General features: G+C 36.7%; 1 long non-coding RNA gene across 4 annotated transcripts; it reads right to left on the bottom strand.

The window, feature by feature from the left end:
* Positions 1-505: 505 nt before the first annotated feature.
* LOC112987992 (uncharacterized) lies at positions 506-23,530 on the bottom strand. 4 transcript variants are annotated; one of them, XR_010389775.1, is made up of 6 exons: positions 23,404-23,530; positions 21,443-23,282; positions 20,064-20,160; positions 18,814-18,936; positions 2,280-2,413; positions 506-608 (listed from the first exon to the last, which is right to left on the bottom strand). It is a non-coding gene; the product is annotated as an uncharacterized LOC112987992 (long non-coding RNA). The 4 variants fall into 4 exon arrangements; XR_010389776.1 differs by lacking the exons at positions 506-608; positions 2,280-2,413 and adding an exon at positions 18,232-18,632 and having other exon boundaries at positions 18,814-19,796; XR_010389774.1 differs by lacking the exons at positions 506-608; positions 2,280-2,413 and adding an exon at positions 18,232-18,632.
* Positions 23,531-24,515: the final 985 nt, after the last annotated feature.

The raw sequence follows: 24,515 nt of genomic DNA, 5'->3' as shown, positions 1-24,515 counted from the left end.
GTTAATGTAGGTAGGTTGCTTCCAGGATCTGAGTTAGGTCAGGTGGTGTTTGATCAGATACCTTTGCATGATACTTCAGAAAATATAGCATGATGAATTGTATTTTAAAAGATGCTTTATTCATCAGGGATGTATATCAAGTCTAGCAATATGGATACACATGAATATACACTCAATCAGTGCTTGAGAAAAGCCTCCTAAGTAATCAAGACAAAAATGGCACAACCCCATTCCTTCCTACCCAGGCTTGTACCTGCCTATCTCAGTCCTTAGCTTTCTCACAACCAAAGACCCTCCCATGTTTCTCACACTGCAGTGGAGTCCAGTGAGCCAGTATGAACCAATTCATTTCTCTCTATAGTGTCTCCACCCACAGGCTGGTGGAACTGAATAGTCTCACATTTCAACCCCAGACCCCCATAAAGCTACCTTTCTTAATGGGACTACAGTGACTATTCAAAGAGTCAACTTTGATGAAAATTAACAGATCTCCACTTACCTCAGTATTATCTATACTGTAATACAGGTAGTATCTACCATCCTGCCAATGCGGATGACAAAGTTGTTTAGCTGGCAACTGGCAATGGCAACAATTTGACAATTCCAGTCTACAAAAAAGGAAGTAAAACAATAAATTGTTAGCACACAAAGATATACAAAGACAACTTTTCTCATTGTTAATACAAGACAGCATTTTAATGGTCACCAGTTCCTAAAAGGTTAATTAGTCTGAGTATTTTGAAGAAAAAGTAAGGGAATTACAAGATGAATAGATAGCTAGATGGATGACTGTAAAATACTAGAAAATTGCTGATTGCTTTGCTAAAGGGCAGAGGCAAATTACAATCATTGTCTTTTGTTCTTGTGAACCCAAAGCTTTTTTTTTCTTTTCTTTTTTTTTTTTTTTTTTTTTTTTTTTTTTTTTTTGTAGTTGAGTTATTTTAAAATGAACCATACAAGCAGCTGTGATGTCCCAGGAAAAAGTGAATATAACCCAGGACACCTAAATGGGTCAAGAAGTCCTCTTGAAGCAATACTAAAATGCTCCAATATATTTGCCCATTTCATAGACTTCCCTCAGACTGGAAAAGGCCAAAAGACATTTTTTTTTTTAACAACACTGAAGTATCTTAATGTCAATGTTGTGGTAACACAAGCTTCCTGCCTTACATGACAGAAAGAAAATTGTACAGCTACTGCTAGATAAAGTCCCACTCAGCTCAGTAGTACAAAAATAATGAAAACCATTCTTCCACACTCCTTGCTAAAGAAACCAGACAGTTATACCTTCTTAGAAAAGCAAAAAATAAGACACAGCATATAATGATGGCAGAACAACTCCAAAACAGAACTTCTGTTTGAGACTAATAAAAAATCACCATAATAGCTTTTATTATCCTGACAATAGATTTGGTTAAAAAAACCCCAAAAACTGAAAGAACCTCCAAAAAACAAACAACCCCAAAACTCTTTCACCTCTTCAAAAGCCTGTCATGGTTTCTGAGAAATTCTTTTGATAATACTGTGACTATTCTTTTCAGTATCTTGGAAAAAAAGAAGCTACCTTTCCCTTTGAAGAAAAATTAAACTAGCTCTAATCTGTGAGACTCTTACATAGGAAGAGTACTGTTGCCTTAGCTTGATTCCCAAAGTAGCTATAAGCTTCTTGTTATCAGGATAATCTAGAGTAGAACTGAAGAGTGTCCTTTTATTTTTATTACGTCCTTGTTTTCTGATGCAAAAGTATGATTTTACAAATGCGTATACTAATTTCAGGGACCACTGTCCTTTTCCTGGCCATAGTTGAGAGCTCCTTTATTCTGAAGCTCAGCAAAGGAAGGTATAATTTGTTTTCAGACCTCTTTAAATTCCTTCCCTGCCTGGCTGACTGTATGTCGCACTGGGAGGAATCTGCTCCGGCATGAACATGGGGACACTGGGGAGAGCCAGGGTGGAAGCCAGGGGAGGCTCTCCTGGCACCATTCCCGCAGATGACAATCAGGCTGTGAAGGAACCTGGCAGCCTGGCCCAGAGGGTGGCTGCTCTGCCAGTCCACAGCCAACTACCAACACTAGGGGTCACCCCGGGGATGGCCAGAAACTTTGGAAGTCAGCAGCTTTGGTGGCCTTTTGAGCCCCATTTTTCTTAAGAGAAGAGCTCCTTGAAATTCCACTCAAAATAAGCCTAGCAGGGGCAATGTATTGCCCCAACCACACAGTATCTGCTTTAAACTTATGTTTATATGGTAATATTTAAATTGTAAAGCACTAGCCTTTCACCTTTAGGATCCTGACTGGATTCAAACCATCCTCCTTTGGGAAATGAGTTTGGTGGCCTAAGCTGAGTCTTGAGTAGACAAAAGTCCTTATCTCCAAACTCCAAACATAATTCAGCATGGCATGATTAGAAGTCCCTGCTCAGGAAAAGACAAGGAATGAGCGTGTGTCAAACGTGAATTACCTAAGTAATCAAATCAATATTGAATTCAAAGTGAAAATATCACATTTATCACATGTTGCTGTGGAGGCTACAAAATTGCTGTTTAGCACAGTGTTTTCCAGCTATTTTCAAAACGAGAAATGCCATTTAGAGCAGATGAACTACAAAAAAGAGGTCAAAGCTGCAAAGAAGCATAAGCTGAGAACCTTAATAAATTTAAAAATTTCCTTGAATAGCACCTCACCTCCCTTGGAGGAATACATACAGTTTGGAATTCAGTATCTTTCCTTCTCCCCAGTACAGGACAAAAAATGATCATGATCTGCATTTCAGGTACCTTTGAATACTGCTGACCATGTTATAGAAATATCATTTAGAGATCACTCCTTAAGCAAATTTGATGAGTTTAAAATAGGAACTGTAAGTTGTAGCAAAATAACCACATATGAACTAAAATATCTCTAAGTTAAAGGAGATTTGGAAAAGTACACTTCTCCTCTCAGGCTGAAGGGAATAAAAAGAAGATGTAACAGGCTGTGAACCTCTTCACCTGGTGATAAAAAAAAAAGCAAAAAAAGTGACTCTTACTATAAAAAATATTGTGAAGTTATGATCCTTAAACCATCTCCTGGCCAAGATAATGTGACATTATATATGCACTTCTCCCCTGCCTACTTCTTTTATAGTCTCAACAAAATGGATGACAGTTTCATTACAGAATGGCATCACTTGTCAAAGTTTGAGTTACTGATCATAAAAATATCAGTTATGCTTTGAAGGATTGTTTGAGCACCTTTTTTTTATCAGCATTACTGTTTAGTGCAACATACACAAGCAGTGGAGGGAGGAAGTGATGGTGGAAAGAAATCAAACCTGGCTAAAGAGCTATGAGTTTGCAATACCCTACCCATACAAACAAGCTTCTATCGCAGTTATAGACAGCAGAAATAAAAGGGAGCTTTTTGGCTCACAGCTATAAAAAAAAAATTATCATAGTGATGAAGTTCCTCAGCCATCAACAGAGCTGTGATAACGCTGTTTGATGATGATTTTCCCATGAATGTTAAACAGCCGCCACTGCGGAGGAAAAGGAGCTTATCTGCACCTAATACTGATCTCTAATTCCTGCCCTTCTTGAACCATCCATTTTCTAACAGCATTAACTGGCAAATTTACATCCCATCTTAATGCTGCTAAAGAGGACAGGAGATGAAGAGTAAATGACAGCAGTGTAATGAGGATGGCTTTTTTCTCCTTTCTCTTTAATGGCTGAAGATTTACACAATTGTCTGTAAGCTTATATAGAGAGCTTACCTGAACCTTTTGCCAGCATGGATTCAACTTACAGGAGCTTTTGTTAACTAAATACACATAAATATTTTTAAGGAGGTTTAATATTGTGACTTCAAAGAAAGCTAAAAGACAGGATGAGAAAAAATATTTTTTAGCATTTTGATTATGGATAAAAATTGCTAGTGTTTCTTTCTTAAATGGATGCAGTTGTATTTTCAAAATTCAAAAAAACCTAATTTTAATAAAAATTCTTTTTCTGCTACAGAATTTTCTTTATCATATAGAAGAAGAATCTCTTTTCAGATTATAGAATTTTAGTAAAAAAAACTCTAAAATTCAGAATTCAATGGTTATACAAACACATTATGTACAGCTGTGTTTCACATGTCACCCACAGTATGGACTGCTTTCTGATCACGTAGCTTCCATCAAAATAGAAGGCTTTACATTGCATGGCAGAAAGGAGAGTACGAAGGGAATGTTCTAACATAGGAAACCACAGCAACAATACTTGGCTAGATTTAGTCAAAGTGTTTCTGTACATCCAGATGATAATTTCAATGGAAATTAGAACCAGTTCAAGATGTTGTGTTGATATTCAGAAGACTCTTGGTCTGGCTCAGTCTTTAGTTCAGATATAAAAGACTAAATTTAATTAGCAAAATTTTTTTAAGAGAGACAGCATTTTTTTTAATTATTAATTTAGTTCATATACACATTATATCTCCAGGGTATTTAAGAAAGATTATATTTGAAAGGAAAAAATAAAAAAAATTGTGTAGAAATGAACAGGCACAGGCTTCAACTGCCCCACAGTGAGTATAACTCGGAGCTGCATAGGTGTGCAAGACACACTGTCCACAGGGGACTTGCAGTTTTTCAAAGGCTTTTGATATAATCTATTATTCTGAGTCTTCTGAAATTTCAGTGTTTAATTTGTTTAATACACATTGCCACTACTATTTCTATTTCAGGCATGTCACAAATATTTAATATCTAAAAGAAAAATCTTTATCTATTCAGCTGTATGTACATATACATACACAAACATACATGTAAGTCTAATATTGTATCAAATATATATGAGAAAAATAAATGTCTCTCATAATAACATGTTCTAAAATGAGTTTCTAGTCTTCTTTCAACAGCACTGGTATTGGAGGGTTCTCAACCCCTTCTCAATGGGAAAGCTGTAAATATACCTTGAAAAGAGCTTCTCAGCAGTGTACTATATATTGCATGTCTGCAATAATGCCTGTCATTACTCATCTAATGAAGTTTCATGAGTCCTGAACCATTCTTATTTTAGAAGTAAAACAAGAAAGCAATTCCAAGTCAACTACTGTTGGCATGCTGACCAGGGTAACATGTTCCTGGAAGCACATGTATCTGAGAATACGAATTGTTCTTTACATTTAAGGCATCATTCAGCATTTACATTTAAAAACATATTCATCTAAGACTCTAGGGTCCAGATTTTCAAAGTTTTATAGGCTTCTAAACTACTTTATTTCCTTCCCTTGAATTATTTAGGCTTATCTGTTGAAGACACTGGGACATGCTGTAGGTAGAACTCCAGACATCCAACATGCAAAGTATATATGCTTGACAACTGAATGATATCCTTTGCTATTACGTCTACATAGAAATTTGGGTGGCTGGCTGTCTTCTAGTCCCCTATATGAATCTCTTGGTCCTAAGAGGCTGATAAAATAAAGCAAGCTAACCTATAATCTTTCATTATTGTGCAAAACAAGCTAAATAATTTGTGCTTCAATTCACTCTACTCAACCCAAATACACTGGCCATATCTTTCTTCTAGCCTCTTAAGACACCTTAATTCCCTGCTATAACTAGATCCTAGAGCATGAAATAAAAGCAATAAATACCAGAAGAAATATCAAGTTAATCTGAGTGCCTCTATTTACTGTTCAATTCTGCTTACAAAACATTTTTTTTTTTTTGCAGAGGTAAACTCAGTATACAAGTGATAATCATTTTTAAGCAGTATTCTGCTAAGACAAAATGTCACTTATATTTCAAAATCACTAATGAAGTTGTCACCTAGAAGTCTCCATTGATCCACAGAAGAAACAGAGAAGCCTGCATTTTGTGAAGTATGGATCAAACCAATTTCAGAGGCTGGGAAGGTCTGTGTAATACTCTTTTGGGGATGATCAAGCTCTCCTTTGAGCTTGATCAAAGTCTTCAGTACAGTTGTTTTTTTCGGCAAATGGAGGTGTCTTTTCTCAGAGTAGTTTGTCTGAGACAAACAGGACCCACACAGGTCCATGTAGGCAAATAAAAGTTCTTCTAATTGAACCACCTTCCCCTCCTTTCAGATGTGAAAGAACCTCATGCTTCTTAATCTGGCTATCTACATGCAGTATGAGTACTTGTAAGCCTAACTTTCCTGGTAGCCCATTCTTCCATGTTGCACGCAGCTTCCTGGAGATGAAGAAAGGGCAAGGACACAAAGAAAGAGACCTGTGCTCAGAAGAAAAGTAGAATCTTATATATACAGCAGAATATAGCTGTACGTGACATTGGAATGGAATCTAAGAAAAGCAAGGTTCATGTCTCACTATCTGTCCACGACTGTAATCCTGAAAGTATCTCACTGCAACTAGCTGAAAATTTTTGACAAAATGCTACTTCCAGAAAAAGGGCTGCTTTCATCAAAATCAAAACATTAACATTTTCTTATAAAAACAGAATGCAGTATCTCTATGAGGTGGAAACTCCCTCTGAAATAATTGGAAGAGGTCTTGGATTTGCTTTTTTTTTCTTTTTTTAAGAAATTAAAAAGTGAAATTCATTCATTTAAAACCTAAATTACCATTTCCATGAATCTCTGCAGCACATTAAGAAAGAAAACACTGTTCAATGTTAAACTAAACTAAAACAGTTGCTTTAACAAACGGAAACAAAACATTTTGACATTTTTGAATTGCTTATATAACTACCCATTCCACTGAAAAATCATAGTTTGATATAATGAATTTAGAAACACTGAAAGTTTTGCATAGTAGATATTTGTTTTCAACCAAATCTTTCACACTCAGATCTACTTTTAAAATTGGTTTTCAGTTGGTGTATGGTGAGAAGGTAAAAACTGAGGTCAGCGTGGCATTGTTAGCAACAATCCTGTGCTGAATACCCAATTTTGCATTTTGCTGTCCACCATAAATAAATAAAAAGACTCACGAATAAAGAAGTAAATAAAACTGGTGAATCCAGGTGGAACAGGTCCACCTGCATTGCACACTTGAAATGAATTTGGGAATAAAAGATGAAATATCATAATTAAAATATCATCATAAAACTTCAAAGTCTCTTCATGTTGCAGCATGTATCATATAGAATTCCTGTTGGCAGTACTTCTAGTGTACCAAAAATGTATCTTATTTTAAATAGAAGATTTTTTTGTGTGTATATAACAAATGTTTTAGCGTAACAGGACATTGTAAGGATGCAGCTGCAAGTGTACTTTGCAAAACATTTTCTCGTGAGCTGCATATTTTCAGGTACTCTTTGGGAATAGAGAGGGTGAGAAAATAATGGAGGAAAAATTACAGACAAAAATTACAAGTTTATAAAGAAAGTACAGACACCCTTAAACAAAAAGCCTCAAACACCATCCAAATTGCTTGGCATACATCACGATGCCCCAGATTGTGTTAACGCTAAGCCTTACAAAGAGAGATGGGAAATATGATGTGGTATAACTCTGCACTTAATCAAGGTGAATCCCTCTCTGCTGATTATCAAGTGAGGATAAATTTCCTGCTCCACTCTGTCCTTATACAAGAAGAAAGATACTGTGGTGATAACATCTAAAACCATAATAAGAAAAAGAGATTATGCTAACTGTTGCTTAAGAAGTTTCTTTGTACCAGAGAAACAAACAAACTGAAGGCTTTAAATATCAAAGGGCAATTTACATTTGCAGTTCCACATGAACAAAAAAGGACTAATAAAGAGCTGCCTCCTCTTACTGCAGGTAGATCACAGAACTCTCACTGTTTTCAGCATGTCAACAGTGGCTCCCTACTTCAGCTACCTTATAATAGCACTGGGAATACATGACTGGCTAGCTTTATCTTCAAAACTGGAATTACAGCCAGTCTATGCTAGCTTTATTAACATACCTGAGGGGAGAAAAATGCAAGAAGGCTATGCTTCTGGAAAGGAAGCATTCAACATAGACGAATATGATTATATATGATGTGGCTCTTTGTGCCCCACTACCTACCTAGAAAAGTGCATCAGAGTTCCCTCTCAGACTAGAATGGTACCAGACTCTATAATGGAAACAGATTTTATGTGGCAGAAAAAGTAATGAACAGTATACGCCAGAGACCTCTTAGGGCCAAGAACAACAAGAATCCCAATATACTTGACTGAATTCAAAATCACTTCTCCCACAGGAGCACAGAAGCTGCTCTGAGGAATGTCTTGAACTATATTTTGCAGGCTCTAGAAAGTCAATGAAGAACTGGACTGCATTGTAGTAAGAAATGTTTCTTACTACAGTGTAATAAAGTAAGTTCCTATCTTCAGAAAGAGCACCCTAGAACTTCCTGTCACCACTACTACCTCCTCCCTTGGCTGCACTTTAGGGGAAAAAAAAAGTCAAATCCTTTTTATTTCTTTGGAAGAAAGGCTTATAGACACCTGCATTAGTGATGGTGCCAAACTATGAATTCTAGGTGGATATAAATGTCACCCTGCACTGCAGTGTGAGGCTCCTAAGCCAAGAGAGGGGCTGTATTTCAGACACTCCACTTTCCTCACCATTTCTTTTCAGCCTTCACCTTTGATCAGTCAATATATGCTGGCTTTCATCACCCATTTATTACATTTTACAACAAACCATAGAATCACAGAGAAGTCTGGGTTGGACGGGACCTCTGAAGATCATCTGGTCCAACTTTCTGCTGAAAGTGGGGCCTTAGAAAGCAGATTATCCAGGCCTACAGAGCTTTCTCAAGTATCTCCTTACTACTCTCCTCTGTCACAATGCCTATGAAAAACTAGACTAAGGTTGCTGGTAGATGCTGGATAATACTACCTATCATGCTGACCAACACGCTTCTCTGACACTTCCCTGTCTCCTCGTCTGCAGCCATCTTTTGCATCTCTCCTTTTATCAAAGATATATGTTTTTTAGGAAAGTACCAAGTGAGGCTTGGAACCTGAAGCTTTGTGCTAACTGTCAGATTTACAAATATATTGTATCATATAAGTAGTAAAGTGCATTATGTAAAGTTTTGACTCTCCTCTAAAGAACTGAGGGACAAATCCTTACTGGAAATCAATGGAAAATGGCCATGTACAGCAACTGAGTCTATGATCCCAAATGTTTCCCATTAAGCAAGTATGATGATAGACTACCTGGAACAGTAGTTTAATTATGCATGGAAAATAACATATTCCAGTTGGGAATGGGAATACATGCCATATATCACAGTCAACCTTTCTGCCCCTACAACAAAAACCTGAAAGCCTTCATACGGCTGAGAGTCAGAAGACATTTAGAAGGAGGTCTCTGGAAGTGTTCTGCAGGTGAGAGATGACAGTGGCAGACAGTCCTGCAGCCTCACAAAGATACTGCGAGAACCTCACAAGATTATACTGAGCAAAGTACACAGCTCATTTCAGGTTTCCTGTTCTTTTTCCCCTGCCACTGGCTCACAGATAAGGATTTGGATGTCTAGGACGTTCAGCACCATTAGCTTTACTGTTGGTAAAGATCCATCTCTGCCATGCCCTAGAACTTTTTATGAGCCTTATGTGGCACCCTTACCTCTACAGCATGTTAAGATGTATGTTTCTCCTGAACTCATGAACTACTACATTTATTTCAGTCAATGCGATTAGGAAAGAAAAAAAAAAGAAGAAGAAGAAGAAAGAAGGAATCACACCAAAGAATGACTATATATTCAACCACTCAACATTGGACTTCCAGACTTGATTAAACTTATGGAATTATAAGCAGGTATGACAAAACAAAAGATACGACTAAATCTTAATCAGTCACTCTTCACTTTTGCCACACAAAAAAACTTTGTGTTTTGCTTGTAGCTGCAGACTTGCATTCATTTTTGTGTATGTGTCAAATTATGATGCTTATAATGCAGTATTGTGAATTCTTCCTGTGCAAAATATCATCAATGACATTTTTAAATGGTCAAGTTTGAAAATTTGGCCCTTAGAGACTTGGTAAATAAAATTAGGCAACTCCGTAAGTTAAAAATAGCTCTTTTCTAATTAAAGTGTGATGAAGCTTTCAGCCTATCTAGCTTGGGATGCAGAGTGCACAAGCAAGCCAATTAGAGATAGTAGCAAAACCAAAATGGTGTCACAAAAAGATTTACCACATCATTCCCTCCAGTAGCTGCACCATTTCTGCTGATAAAGGTGAAACAACAACTGCCTCTGCAGCTAAGGCTGAAGCTAATGTTAAGCTGACAAATCAACTTTTAGAGTCTTGGGAGATTCAGCAGAGCTATCAAGAGGCACAAAGGCTACTAATGCTTATGTCATACTACTCAACTCTCACATTTTACCCAGGAGACACCAGATTTTTTTGGCTTAATTTTTTTTTGATTTTTGTATTCTCCTGGAGAAAAATCAAAGAGGCTCATTAATTCAATGAGAATTTCACTTACCTCTCTGCCTGATTTTTTTTCCACAAGACTCACACTGAGGTTGAGAAGTATGCTCTACTTTGATAATGACATCCTGAAGGATACCACTGGTAGCAAGGTGAACATTCAAGAAAATCCTAGCCACTGTTATTCAACGCAAACATTCAATACAGGTCAATGCTAGAATGCAAGTGGAAAGACCACCACATATCATTACTCTGCCATTCAAAGAAGCCTACAGAATAAGTCACAAAGAGCAATTCAGCTAGTATCTGAACCTGCACAGCACAAAAGATTGATCTGACTCTTGTATACAAGCAAGTACTATACAGCTAGTAATAATCTGTTAAACATTTGCATGCTTTGTGCTAATCTCGTTCACCACTTCTTAGAGGACATGATTACCTGCTTATTTGAACAAATCTGCCTGGCTGTCTAGTGGTGGGCATTAGTGGAAATGGTAAGGGACAAACAGATACGATACTACAAAAAGAAAAAACAGTGACTTTTATGACAGATTTTCCTCATGTCGTTCCATCTTTTATATCTCAAAATGCTTTGGAAAAAAATATAAGTTGTTGAAATGCTTGTAAAACTTAAATTCTAGATAAAACCTAAAAGTGAAGTACTGCTAGAGGACAGCAAAATGTCTTACAAGTAAAGTATTTCTCATGTTAGATTCAAATTCTGTACCAAAAAACAAAGATACAATTCCTTTTTGGTCAAAAGCACATGTGCTTGGCATCTGAGGGCAGAACTACTAGATCTTCTGTGTACTATGTGTTACCAAAACAACCGAGTGTATTCTGTATTTACATTCAATCACATTCCATGTGACAGAATCTTAGTAGCATGAGATGAACTGTGAAGATCTAGGAAAAATACATAACTCAGATTTTAAAAATCCATATTCAGCTTCAAAACAAATCCATCCTCCTTTGCTTCAGTTATGGGTAACTTTGTAAAGAAACAGTATATGTGTAATACAACAGCATTCAGAAACGAAGGTGAGCTAAAAAATACAAATCCAGATGCAAAGTTCCAGGGCTCAGGTTAAGGGGTTTCTTTCGTCCAAGTGTAGTTCCCACCCATGAAGTTCAGATCTCAAACTAAACTCAGACTGTAAATGTATGGCTCTTCAAATCCAGAGATTTAATTCAGGTTTAGCTGTAATGTTATAAAGAAGGAAGAATAATTAAAAGACTAAGTCAGCCAGAGGAATAGTGAAGAACTGTAAGAGAAAATATAATTTTAAGATGTAGCTAAACGTAGAAGGATGATGTCTAGTTAATTAAATGCAGGAAAATGGAAATAATAAGAGTTAGGGCATGATATTATAGAAAGTGATAAAACCCAGGAATATATCATAGATTAAATGAAATAAGTTGAATAAAGAGTAGACGCTTTACAGGTACAATCAGAAAAGGTTGCAAGCAGTAACCACTTGTATAGTCTACCATTTATGGATGCGATACAAAAAGTGGCCTTACTTGAGGAAACAGAAAGCAGCCTATAAAAGGATATACAGGGTAGTTGAAATCCTGTATAATTACCACTTGGTTTTTCAGAGGAGGCAGAACAAAGGCTGACAGAAGACTCTCTAAATCGCTGGATTAGGAGTAGCTGCAACACATAGTGAGAACATCTGCGTTTGACATAAGATGACGTCATGGTAATGGAGGAAACCCTAGGTTAAGAGAGAATCACACTACAGACTCAGTGCTGGATGCAGGAACTAGAGAGAGAGAGTTCCTAAACTCTGAAAACCCCAGAAAAACCATAAATCCCCAAGGTTAAGCATTGATTTTCCATCTGCAAGTAACAGAAGAGACGTCAGAAGAAATATTACTAAATGTCCAATAGAAATAGATTTCTAATTGACTGAGAGTACTCTGCCATTATAATGCTGATACCTGTATTTCTGATTTTGTCTTATCAAAGACATTTTCAAAAACCGTCAGTGTAAGCAGGCACGTGCAATATAAAATCTGCTTCTTCCTGGGGCCAGCATTTTTTCTGGGTTCTGAAAGGATTGCTCTGATACAAATCTACACCTATGCGTGCCTGCTGCATTAGTGATCATATGCAATGGCCTGTCTGCTGTGGGAGATTATGGGGATACTGCAGGCAGGGGGCAAGGGATCAGCCAGGATGTGTACAAACTTCAAATTTCTGACTACACCGCTGACTGAAGTCTATATAAATTATGTCCACCACATTCCCATCATTTATTTCTTTTGTCATTCCTTCAAAGAACTCAGTCATATTCTGTCTGACAGGATTTATTCTTGGTAAAACCATTGCTGATCTTCTTTTAATACCCCTTTCTCCTGTAAATACCCAGCGCTTTCATCCCTAATGATTGATTCTCCTATCTTAACTTTCAGTAATATATCTGAGGGTAGCTATTGAAAAGCAAGTTTCATCTGCCAAGGCAAGTAGAAAGATGATCTCAGGTGGCTCTATGATTAAATGTCTGTCTATGTCTACTTATCATCTGCTAAGGTACAAACAGCTCATCATTACAACAACAACCAGGGAAGATGAAAATGATATTCTTCACTCAGTCAATTTCGAAGGAGGAATCCAGTATCTGGAAATACAAGCTTTACTTTGTGGAACATAAACAGCAAAAAACAAGGCTTTATCATAGATATTCTTCTGTCAGAAAAACACTTCAACCTATGCATTAATACTACAGCTAATGTATAGATACTGATAAATGTAATGGGTTTATTCTAATACAGGATCCCCACTTTTATAGCTTCATGTCCCAAAATATGCTGTTTTACCATATTTAAATGGTGAGATTTATGATAAAATCACATGTAATCATTGAGGCTGTCATATCTTTGGTATTCATATTCAGTCAGTCACAAAGTATTTTATTTCTTCACCTTTTAAAACAGAGCAAAACCATGACTTGGTACCTGCTCTTGCTAATACAAGTTTGCATGCCTGTGTCCTCTCTAGAACTAGCTACTGCAATTCCATATCAGCATTTTGTAGGTCTTACTATTGCATTGATGAAGAAACTTCAGTTAGTCTGGAACTCGGCTTCTGAAATTTTGACTGACACCATGCATGAAAATCACATTACACTGGTTGTAAAAAACCTTCTCTGGCTACCTGTAAAGTACAGGATTATGTGTAAAGTCCTAGTTATTAACTTACAAGTCCTTAAATTGACTTGGTTTTGAATACCTCAGAGACATTCTGGAACCATACATCCCCAGTCGTTTTCTTTGGTCTCAGTCAATTGGATTAGTTCTTTTTGGCTGAAGACATTGAGCTACAGGGCATTTTTAGTGTTTGCTCCCTCCTTATGGAATTCATTAACCACGGAGGTCAGACTAGCTGACTCTCTAACATGCTCTAAATCTAAACTTAAGGCATACATTTTCAGGTTGCTTATTAAGATGTATAAAAGTTATATGATTCTATCTATTAGGTTTCTATAGTCTTTTCACATACGTACATACATGCAAGCATCAGTACTTCAGAGTTAGATTTAGTCTTGTCTCTGGAGTATTTACCCCCTGTGCACTACAAGAAAAAAAGAACATTGTATTATTGCTATTTTACCCAATGACATTGCAAGGATCCACAGAGAAGACACTTGGCAGATGGCAATGTAATGCTTAGACACGACATTCCTATTTTTAAAGCATGTTTGACAACATGATCTAGATCAGTATTTCCAGGAAGGACAGCAGGTGAAACAGAGAGGAACTCTCTTTTTAAGTCTTTCATTCAAATATTATGAGTATTTGCTTTTAAAATATTTACAATTGTGTTTTCCTTTTTCTCACCAGTACATGAGCAAAGAAGCTCCCTTGGCTTTAGACAATCTGCAGCACAGCAAATAAGCACTGAATTCAGGCATTAGATCAAATTAAGCTCTAATCTGAATAAGGTTAGATCAGATCATAATTTTACTGTACTAACAGGCATTCTTAGTCTTTATTCTATTTTTTATTCTTATCTAACCCTTCTGTGGTGTGATGATAGTTACATTCCTCAGTGGTACTGTAGGTGGACATACTGTAAATTATAAAAGACAACAAACTTAAAAGCCTAACTGATGAGACGTACAGTCTAGAGCTATTTGATTTTGTCCTCCCTCTGTGTCTTAGGGAAAAAGCTTAACTAGTTTATGAGTGAGGATGATGCAATCCAAAGAGAGGGGCATGGGTGCATCTCATCTATAAATGTGGTCCCTATATTGGGATATAATATAAAGAACAATCAATTCCCTATTGGTAGTGTATGAATAACTCTGCCTTGAGCTTGCATGCCAACAGTTATGGGTATACGTCTTCACTTTAAAAAATAAAAGCTGCTTCTATAGACTTGCAAGACAGACTGGTGAATTTGCCTGGTTTAAATTAGGCTGAGTAGTTCATGATGGTGTAAGGAGGGGAAAGATATTTTAATAAAACCAGTGAAATCAAACCTTCCCTGCCCAATCGACTTTTCACAGAACAGGTTGACAGGGTATTAAAGGCTGTTCTGTTGCTTTCTGTATGTGAAAAGGGTGCCTAGCATCTAGATTTAATAGCGCCCTAAATAGCTAATTTATTCTAGCTATAGCTTTAAGTTCTGTTTTTCAGAGAATGAGTCTTACAAAAATGGTTTCCATGCAAATCAAAACCAGCTGAAAGCTTGCCAAGACTGAGATGTAATTTAAGATGGCATTTAAGCCGCTCTGTCTTTTCTGTCTCTAGAGATATCATCATAAAATAAAAGAATTCATCAGGTAATGTTTTCTTCATTATTCAACAGCACAATCCTGAAGTGAAAAAGGTAATTAGACATACAGTGCTGTCGACACATAGTTTATGAGGAGATTCTGATTAATTAGCTATGGTAAAAGGTTTTTATATAGTCATAATTAATTCATATTTCAAGAGAAAAGGCAAACAGACAGTACACAGATTTTAATATTTTTTTTCCTCTGACGGATTTATCAAAGTAATTCTGAAGTTCTGCTGAACCTACTGCACTTCATTGTTACTTTATAAAGCAGCAGAGATCTAACAGCACAACTAATGTTGACTTTCCTGGCAGTCAGACAGCCTAACACCCTCACACCACTTTGAAAAATGCACTTCTTTTCTCTGCAGAACCAGCAAACAAAATCACTGCGAGCCACCCACCAAGACACACTTTGATCTGGAATACACTGAATCAGCATTGCAAAATTTGGAGGTAGAGCACAAGATGCCTTCTGAGTTCTATCATCCTTTCTTCTATTGAACTGACCTGATTTATAGCAGGAGTGAGGTCAAAAGCTGATTATTCAGGATATACTTTATTTTTGCATATTGAGTATTAGTATTAGTTAAAACAGTCAGACTTACTGTCTTCATTCAATGTCATGTTAGCTCTAAACTGGTGTTTACACTCAAATTAGAACTCCCTAACTGACCTCACAGTCTGCATGTCAACTTACGCTTTGGCTAATACTGGAAATGAGCTAACCAGCACAGCCGGCAAAGGGAAGGACCAGCTCAGACTCAAGACCTTCCTCTGTAGGCAGAAGAAATGCAACTTGTTCAAACCATATGACACAGAAAAAGTTAGCCTATACTCAAACATAGTGAACAAAGACCAAAGACAGAGAGAACAATCGGTCCACCTTCTGTAAATTACTGCTGGGATTAATTTAATCCAAATAAGAGAAATGAAAACCTCACTGATTTTAGATACAAAAATCTTTAAATTTCATCACTGTGTTTTCAGGAATATTAGCCATAGCACCTATGTACTGTAGGAAAATATTGATACAAAGTAATTTGGGGGTCTAAGAATTTTTATGAAACAACCAAATAATGAATTCATGTTTGGATTTGAAGCTGAAGGTAGAAGCACACATGCAGTCACCAGATGCTGATTAGGGATTCCTAACCAGGGGCTGCTTTTAGTCATTAGTTCTGAGAGAGATTCAAAGGTAAAGCCTTCTCTTGAGATCTTCATTAACAGCCACTGGAGACAATAGGAGTCTTTCCAGTATAATTTGGCTCAGCCCTTTGACAATGTTCAGGTGACATTTTGACCAAGGGCAGAATTACAAAGCCTGCAAAAACTGCTGTTTCTTCTCTTGTTTCAGCAAGAACTTTAGTGATAAAAATTAGTCTAAAAATTCCTAAACTGCAGGATCGCAAGTAATATCCATTCAATTTCTATTTAAGCTTATTCGATGCAGTATATTACTCAGAATGATTTGGAACTATAAAAAATGTTACAATAGTTAAGATTCTTGAATAAATATTTCTCAAATAACTGTTAGCACCTAATTACATTAACTTACAGTAATTACTGATGTGATTATGAAATTGAAGATTAACCTGAAAATGCAGACTGGCTAATTTATTTTTATGATAGCAATACAGTAATAGCACACGCAATTGGGCTTCTGTGGGCACAAGAAAGTTAAGGGTTACTTTAACTTTTGTTTAGGAAGCTAGGGAATCTTGCGACACGTGGAGAATATCTGACTAGACTGTACCTACTGAACTGTGCCTGACACTATATTTCATTTTATTATTCTATGGTCTTATGTACCCGTCAGAGAAATGTGAGAAAAAATAGGCAGACCCTGGTATTTGTCATCTCTGATTATGGTTTGGGGCTTTTTTCCAGTCAAAATTTGCATGGAGTGTTCCATGTGAGAACCTGATTTTTATAGGAAGTAAAATAAGCATAGTTCCTAATACACTTGTGTTTGGATTCTGTCTTGGCAAAAGGAAAGCTAAAGGGTTTTTTTAAGGTTCAAATTTGGGTAGAGGGGAGAATGGGTTCAACAGTCAACCCAAATGATTTTAGTTAAGTATTTGGAGGAAACTCTTGAACATTAAGGACAATGAAGCAGTGAAACAGATTGTATGAGTTGGCTGTGAAGCCTCCAACTTTGGAGGTCTTTAAGACCAGGCTAGAAAAGAATAAGGCAAATACGACATAGATTGAGCTTCCTTTGGGCCAGGGAAGATGGACTAGATAAAGTCCTGAAATTCCCTCTAGACTTAAGATTTTATGAAGATGTGTAAAAAAAAGAGGTTCAGTGTTTTGACCTCTAAATCTCATGATTACAATTTTTAAAAAGTGCACCAAAATAAAAGAAAGGGAAACAAAATTATCATTTTAGCATATTAGAATAACTCAACTGACTCTCCATGCTCTGTGACTATGGACACAGTTTTGCCATAGATCTGTATTTTAAAATCACGCGACTGAAAACATAGCAGCACGCCTTGGAATCTTAAACAGGTAATCTCTCTGAAGTCAAATTTTCAGCAATAAGTAAATGATCATTTACTTATTGTGCTACTTATAATAAATATCATCATTCTAAACTACAAAGATAATAAGCTATATTTGTGAAGAGTACATGTCACATATCTAAAAAGTAACAAAGCAATAAAGATTACTTCACGTGTACAGATTATGTATTATTTATGTGTCATTTCCACTACTCTTTCTTTTCCAAGTGAAAGTATAAAAAAATGTGATTAGCTATGACACTTTATGTGTTAGCTTTTACCCAGATAAATGTCAGATTTAGATAATCCTATAGGATCTACGTTTCAAATGCCTAGAAACATGACTCTGGAAGTTTAAGAAAATATATACATACATATTATTGAAATTAGTATACCAAATACCACAGTCCTGCAATAATAAAACATGCGGCAGAACTGAGTTTAGCAACCACCTCCAAACATTTCCTGTGTGAATTACTGGAAACCAAGTGTATGGTAAAGGAGAGTGGATTATTCAGTAGAGACAACCGTTAATTATGTCATTTTTTCCTAATCCATCTCTCTCTTAGCATGTGGTTTTTTTTTTTTTTTTTTTTCGTCTCATAAGAAAACATTTGTAACTTTCAGGAAGCTAAAATATAGTGTATATGACTTCCAAGAGAAACAGCTGTTTTGAGGAAGACATGGATAATTTTTTTATTCCAGTACATGGGTTTTTGCACAGGTAAATAATTTGCTTTTTCTCTACCATTCTTTCTAGTTCAATTTTTTCCCATTTTAAACACCAAAATCTATACAGTGTTCTGACAAATAAGCTTCAGGATGAATATCACTGCTGTAGAAGGTGAAACACTTTTCTGCTGTAAGTTGAGGTTCTACAACTGTATCAATCTTCTTGGCTCTTCATGAGCTAAATCTCTGTTAATACTCTGCAAGCTTTATGGGGTCTCATTTTTATTATACAGGCCATTCTTGGGAAATGAACCTGGAAAGCAAATTTTGTAATTAATCTTCAGGCATCCAAACCCTTTTTCAAAATGTTTTTTTCTCTTGAATTCTGCCTTTAAAACACAAAGTCAAGGGTACTATGACATTACCGTAAAGGGAGAGTCTACAAGTTTTGCAGAGCACCTCAAAGATACAAACAGTTTTATCTTTATACTTACTGAGGTTGCTGTATACATACTTCTCATTTCCTTGTCACACATCATGTTGCTATATAAGAAAGAGAAGATTCTGGGTCCTGGCAATTTGTTCTTTTGACTCAATGTCCTTATCAGAGTCTAGAACTGGAAAAGTAAAATTCTTTGCATGAGCTCAAAAAACTTAATTTGATTTTTGGAGAAAGTCAAATTGCTTCCAATTTTAACAGAAATAGATATCCCATCTCTCTACGTAAAGGGACTATATAGTATTAAACCTGACAGTAGGCAACATAACGCAAACAGGCTATATAGGAGTTTATTGTCTCACCACCATTTTCATCATGCTCTTTTCATTTTATGACTCATTCACTGCACATTTCAGTTGCTTCCAAAAAACACCAACATCTCCATAAACACAAACTATTTTAATAATTCTTTACTATTAAGAAGTTGGCAAGTTGAGTGCATGAAATGAGCATAGCAGAGGCAATCAAGCTTTCTAATATGAAACAGAATTTGATATTGGATATGCAGAAAGTGAAGCGTGAACAGTAAGGTTAACCTTGTACTCAAGATCTCTCTTCCTCACTACTACTAAAATCTATTGGCTGCTGATGGTTAACTCACAAACGCAAAAATTACACATCTGTCTGCCAACTATGCACAGCTGCACAGATCTTGCTGCTGATCCAACCATCCGCAGAATGCAGCAGCCAGTTAACGAAGAAATACATACATTCTTAGGAAAAACTATTTAATTTGCTAAGCGCTGCCTGAAATTAATAAGAGGCATCCATTCTTTGGCCTTCTTGATTGACAGCACTGGACTCAGTTTGGGATCTTAAATGGTCAAGCCAGCCAGTTTCAGTATTCCTGAGATTCATCAAGGGCCTGATACAAACCAAGCTGGTTTTGAATCAGACACCAAAACAGACAGGCTGGAAGAAGCACCTCCAGTGATATCTATCCACAATGAAACAATGGTCAGTAAGGAAGGTACAAACCTAAAAAAGAAAACAATCCAAATGGCACATCAGATATAGTTATTATACGCACACACTGATCAGTATACAGAAAATATGTGATTGGGGTGTCTTGACACTGTGAAACATATGTAACTGGATATATCAAGAATTCAGAGTGGGATTTCAAGAGTGCTCAGCGCTGCTTTAACTAGGCCCTTTCTAGGATATTCATTTCCTCCACAGATCAAAGCTGTGCACTTTTGAAGAAAGAAAGGATGACAAAAATAGAATATATTGGGTACTTACAACACAAATGATTGGCTATTAAGAGATGAGAGATGATATAGATGATGTCTCCATCTCTCAAACCATTTTCTTCTTTGGGAAATCAGCTCTTTGCAAACTGCAAATAGGCAAGACAACTCTCAATGAGAAAATAATAGGGTTCTGCATATTGTAAGCATCATATCTAATTTTTTAACCACATTCCAAAATCAAAGTTTTTGGAAAATTATTGTTGAAAAATAATGAGTTAAAATTAAACTATGGTTAAAATGTGTTAAATTATGATGATCTACTTGACACTCCCTTTCTATGTAGAATAAGGGAAAACAGTTTCCAAAACACTTCTTGATGTGCCACCATTAATTCTTCTCTTATTTGAACAAATGTTTTCTCCTGAAGTGCTTATTTCCAATAAAAAGCTGCTTAAGATACTAAACAAAAAATTAAATAGCACCTACTTAACAATGTGTGCTCAGCAGTCTCCTTCATTCCAAAAAATACAGTCAGGAATTACCTTACCTTTTGTACAGACCACACTATCCCAAAGAATCCCAACATGCTCTGCAAATATAATTAACAAGATGGCACATCACCTTTCACGACTGATATGCAACCTTTACTTCTGGAAAAGTCAGCACTTGGCAATACTGTGTAAATGTTTAAAACAAAAGTGAAGAATCAGTTACCTGTCTAGGGGGCAATTATAATCACTTGACTTGGAATCTGATCAGGATTAAGCATGGGGGTTTACAACCCAACTCTTACTGTTACAATTCCCATGGCATCTTGAATGGTTAGCATCCATTAGGTACATAATGTGTGATAATGCTCGACTGTGTGACTCCATCAGAATGAGGGTGCTACACAACGAATAATCACAGTGATTTTAAGAGAGTTCAGTCTTCTTCTTCCCCAAATTCCTCATTTGGTATAGTTAAAATGAAAGCTACATATAGGCTAGCTGCCACTCTGCAGTTTTGGGGTAGAGGTAGGTAGACTGGTGATAGGCACCACACAAGCAAGCATGGGACTCAGGGTGGTGCAGCCCACAGAAGAGAGGTTTGCTTTGGGGTACTCCCCAAGAGCTAAGGAATCCCACATGCACCACAGCCGGAGTCACCATACTGTGGGATTGCTGTAGCCCTTCAAAGACCCCATGAGCGCTGAGCAAACCTAGCCAGCCAAGGAGAAGTGACACCGCAGACTCACACTGTAAGCATCTAGGTAGTGTGGAACTTTGCACTGGGCTGTAGAATACGTGTACTGTTATCTGTTGACCATACTGTTGACCATACTGTTATTGGCTGAGGCCATTGATTCTGTTGCGTAACCATGGTCTGGCATTGTTCGAATGGATGATGAACTAAGCCCAGGAAGGATAAAAGAAAGTAAGCACATACCTCTGTGTGGAATCGTTACTGTCAGCTGACCTATGGGCTTGACAACCCACCCATCAGCTGGGACGTCCCTGATGGCGACTGCCAGGGAGAACCTGAATCATCCCGGCGCAGCTCAAGTGTGGCGAGAACAACCTGGAGGGCTGGCTCATTAGGACAAGGAAAGGGCGAGAATGGTCACTGGACTGTGCATCCATGGCTTAACCATAGAGCTCTGATGTGTGTATATATATATATGTATTTATTTCTGCTATAGAGCAGAAATATATATTCTATTTCTAGCTTTGCTATACTTTTTAGCTGTTATACTTGTAGATTGTCTAGTTTTAATTGTTTAGTGTTGTCCAGCATCCGTCATATGTGTAGAACTACTTAGCTTTAATAAATTCTTATACTTGACAAATGATGATCTCTCAAGTTCAGTGCGACTAACCCCAGAATCTGAAAGCATCATGGATGCCCCTCTATTGGCGTATCACAACTGGCTGCAGCAATTATAGCATCTAGAAGCTGCACTACATCCTTGATGATTTTAGCTCTCAAGGGATTATCAGGCAGCTATAGGCAGTCCTCTGACCATCACCTGTATATGCTAAAAATGGCTTGCTGTAGGGCTGGCTATTGCAGCTAAGGAGACTCATCATATTGGAAGAATCTCTAGCTGGTGATTTAGACTATTCATGTGGCCTGATAGCACGGTAGCCTGACAAGGGCTCTATCACAGGATATAGGACTAAGTCTCTTAAGCATAGCACAAGGCATTACCTCTAGAATTCATAATGATGTTATGCTTCAGGAGTTCTGTTTTATGAAACAAGAAACTGTGTTTACTTCGCCGGGTTATAAAAGAGCAAGTGAGAATTCCTGGGTTGTTCCAAAAATGTAAAGCAGGATCAGCAGTAAAAGATGTTGAAGCAGCAGCATTTCCCTGAGAAGCAGCCAACTTAGAAGTGGAATATGGATTAGTGTCATCGGGAGCAGCAGAAAGAGCTGCACAGGCAGCCTCTGATGGGGCACTTTTCTCATGCATCATTCTGAGGCTGTACAGCAGAGCCACTGAGAAAATCAGAGCTCAAAAATTTTGTCCAGAACTATCAAACAGATATGCACCCTCTTTATGCTCTGAATTATACACGTTACCGAATAAAGATGAATGAATATCTTTTAGAGCAGGTGTAATTTTGATTTTTGTAAAATAAAAAAGTAGTTCCAACGCTGTATGCAGTGATGGCATAAACTACAGTTTGTGTGTCATACAGTATATTTGCAAAAGTCTGTAATTCCTTGTCAGATGAGGAAAATAAAAGCTCTCTTTAAACAATTCATTCGCTGTCTTTTTTAAATCATCTTTTGATTGTGAAAATTGTGGCTGGGAAGTCTCTAACATGTTCAGATATATTTGGGAAAAACTCAGTGAATTTTCTTCTTTAATGTTTAATTTTGTGATGACCTGAATAGTCTCATTAATTGTAAATGAACATGAAATATGTTAGAAATCAGTCTTCCACCATTAATTCAGTGGAAGTATTAATTTCAATCTATCATTTAAACTGACCAGTGAGCTTAAAAATTACTGAAGGCATTGAAGAGAATGACTGATAGTCTGACTACAAATGACATTTTTCTTAGGAAATCAATATAAAAGACTAACCAATATTTATACAGTAAAATTTTTCAAGTGACAAAATATATTTAAACTGCACAAGCTCTATAAAGTATTTTTGACAATTTTAAAACATTCTGGGTTACCATAGGGCAAATTTACATCACATTACTAGGCTCAGTTAAGAAAAGAAATTCTGGAAGACTAGGTTTACCTTCTAATATGTCCCAAGACAGGCACCTGAAATTGCAAGTACCAAAGGTTAGCATATACTTTTGAAAATATAAGTCTCTATTTCCAAAGCACAGAATTTTATTATTCTTACTGACTTTCAGAAGATGAAAGAGCCTTAATTACTTACCACACACATGTCCAATTTTGTTGCTCTTGTTTGGATTGAGTTGATTTCTCAAGGTGTCTTTATTTCTGTCAGTTGAGTTTGCTCCTATGCATCTTTCTGTGTTCTTATTAACATTCTAAAAAAGTCATAGAACTAAAAAAAAGTTTTCCAATAAAACTATCTGTAGTATTTCTCATCATATTACTAGCACCAAATGACCTTCATGCTACCTAAGGAGTTGGCACTTCTTATTTTTGTAAAACTCTTTCAGTCATTGTAGACTGGCTGGTATCCTCTTTCTGCCTAGTGAAATAACTTTCTAGAGAAACACGAAGAGCACAGCTTCGTGAGAGTTTTGGGTGAAGACACAGTACTGAAATACCTCCTTATTCCTAGACTGCCCTAGACTGTTCCTTCCACGATGTAAAAAAAAAAACAAAAAAACAAAAAAAAACATGGCTTTTACTACCTAGCATGTCCTCAGAGTAGGTGAAAATTAGAAAAACTCTGACCTTTATCCCACTGGAATATTACTTTACGCCACTGGGAAACAGGTCAAAATTTTTATCCCCATCTCATAGATAGGAACATTGAGGAAGTAAGATTAAATGACCTATCAAATCTCTGGGCTGTATCACTATCAAAAGGAGGATTATTATTCAGGAGCTCATAAGTTCCAAAACATTTCTTAGGCTACTGGGCACTAGTCTCAAATCATGATCATGGACACTTAGAAACAGTCAAAGTGACCATAGAGTCATAATAACTGCATTTAAATTAGCCAATTTGTTTTTATAATTGCAAGTCTAATCAGAATTCAGTGTGTGTAATAAAATTTAGAATTACCCCAAATGTTTCTCATAGCAGATTGCAATTTTTAATTTCCTGACACTCTGCAGATGTCAGAGAAGGGTTACTGTGATCCCTATGTCTTTTAATATGCCCTAAAGATAAGTGAATCAAGATGAAAAAATCCATGAACCATAGGCAACCTCATTATCCATACTCTCTGTGCTGTTCATTTCCTAAGGACTGTTCTATGCGAGGAAGATTATCTATATCCCATGTTTATTGTAGCAACACACGTCTATAATACATCTTCTGCATTTCCCCCTTTCTAAACTGTACTCCCC

This window comes from Dromaius novaehollandiae, chromosome 6 (assembly GCF_036370855.1).
Source record: "Dromaius novaehollandiae isolate bDroNov1 chromosome 6, bDroNov1.hap1, whole genome shotgun sequence".
Taxonomy (NCBI): Eukaryota; Metazoa; Chordata; class Aves; order Casuariiformes; family Dromaiidae; genus Dromaius; species Dromaius novaehollandiae.
Note: the sequence above shows the minus strand (reverse complement) of the source record. Positions and strands in the feature narration are given on the sequence as shown.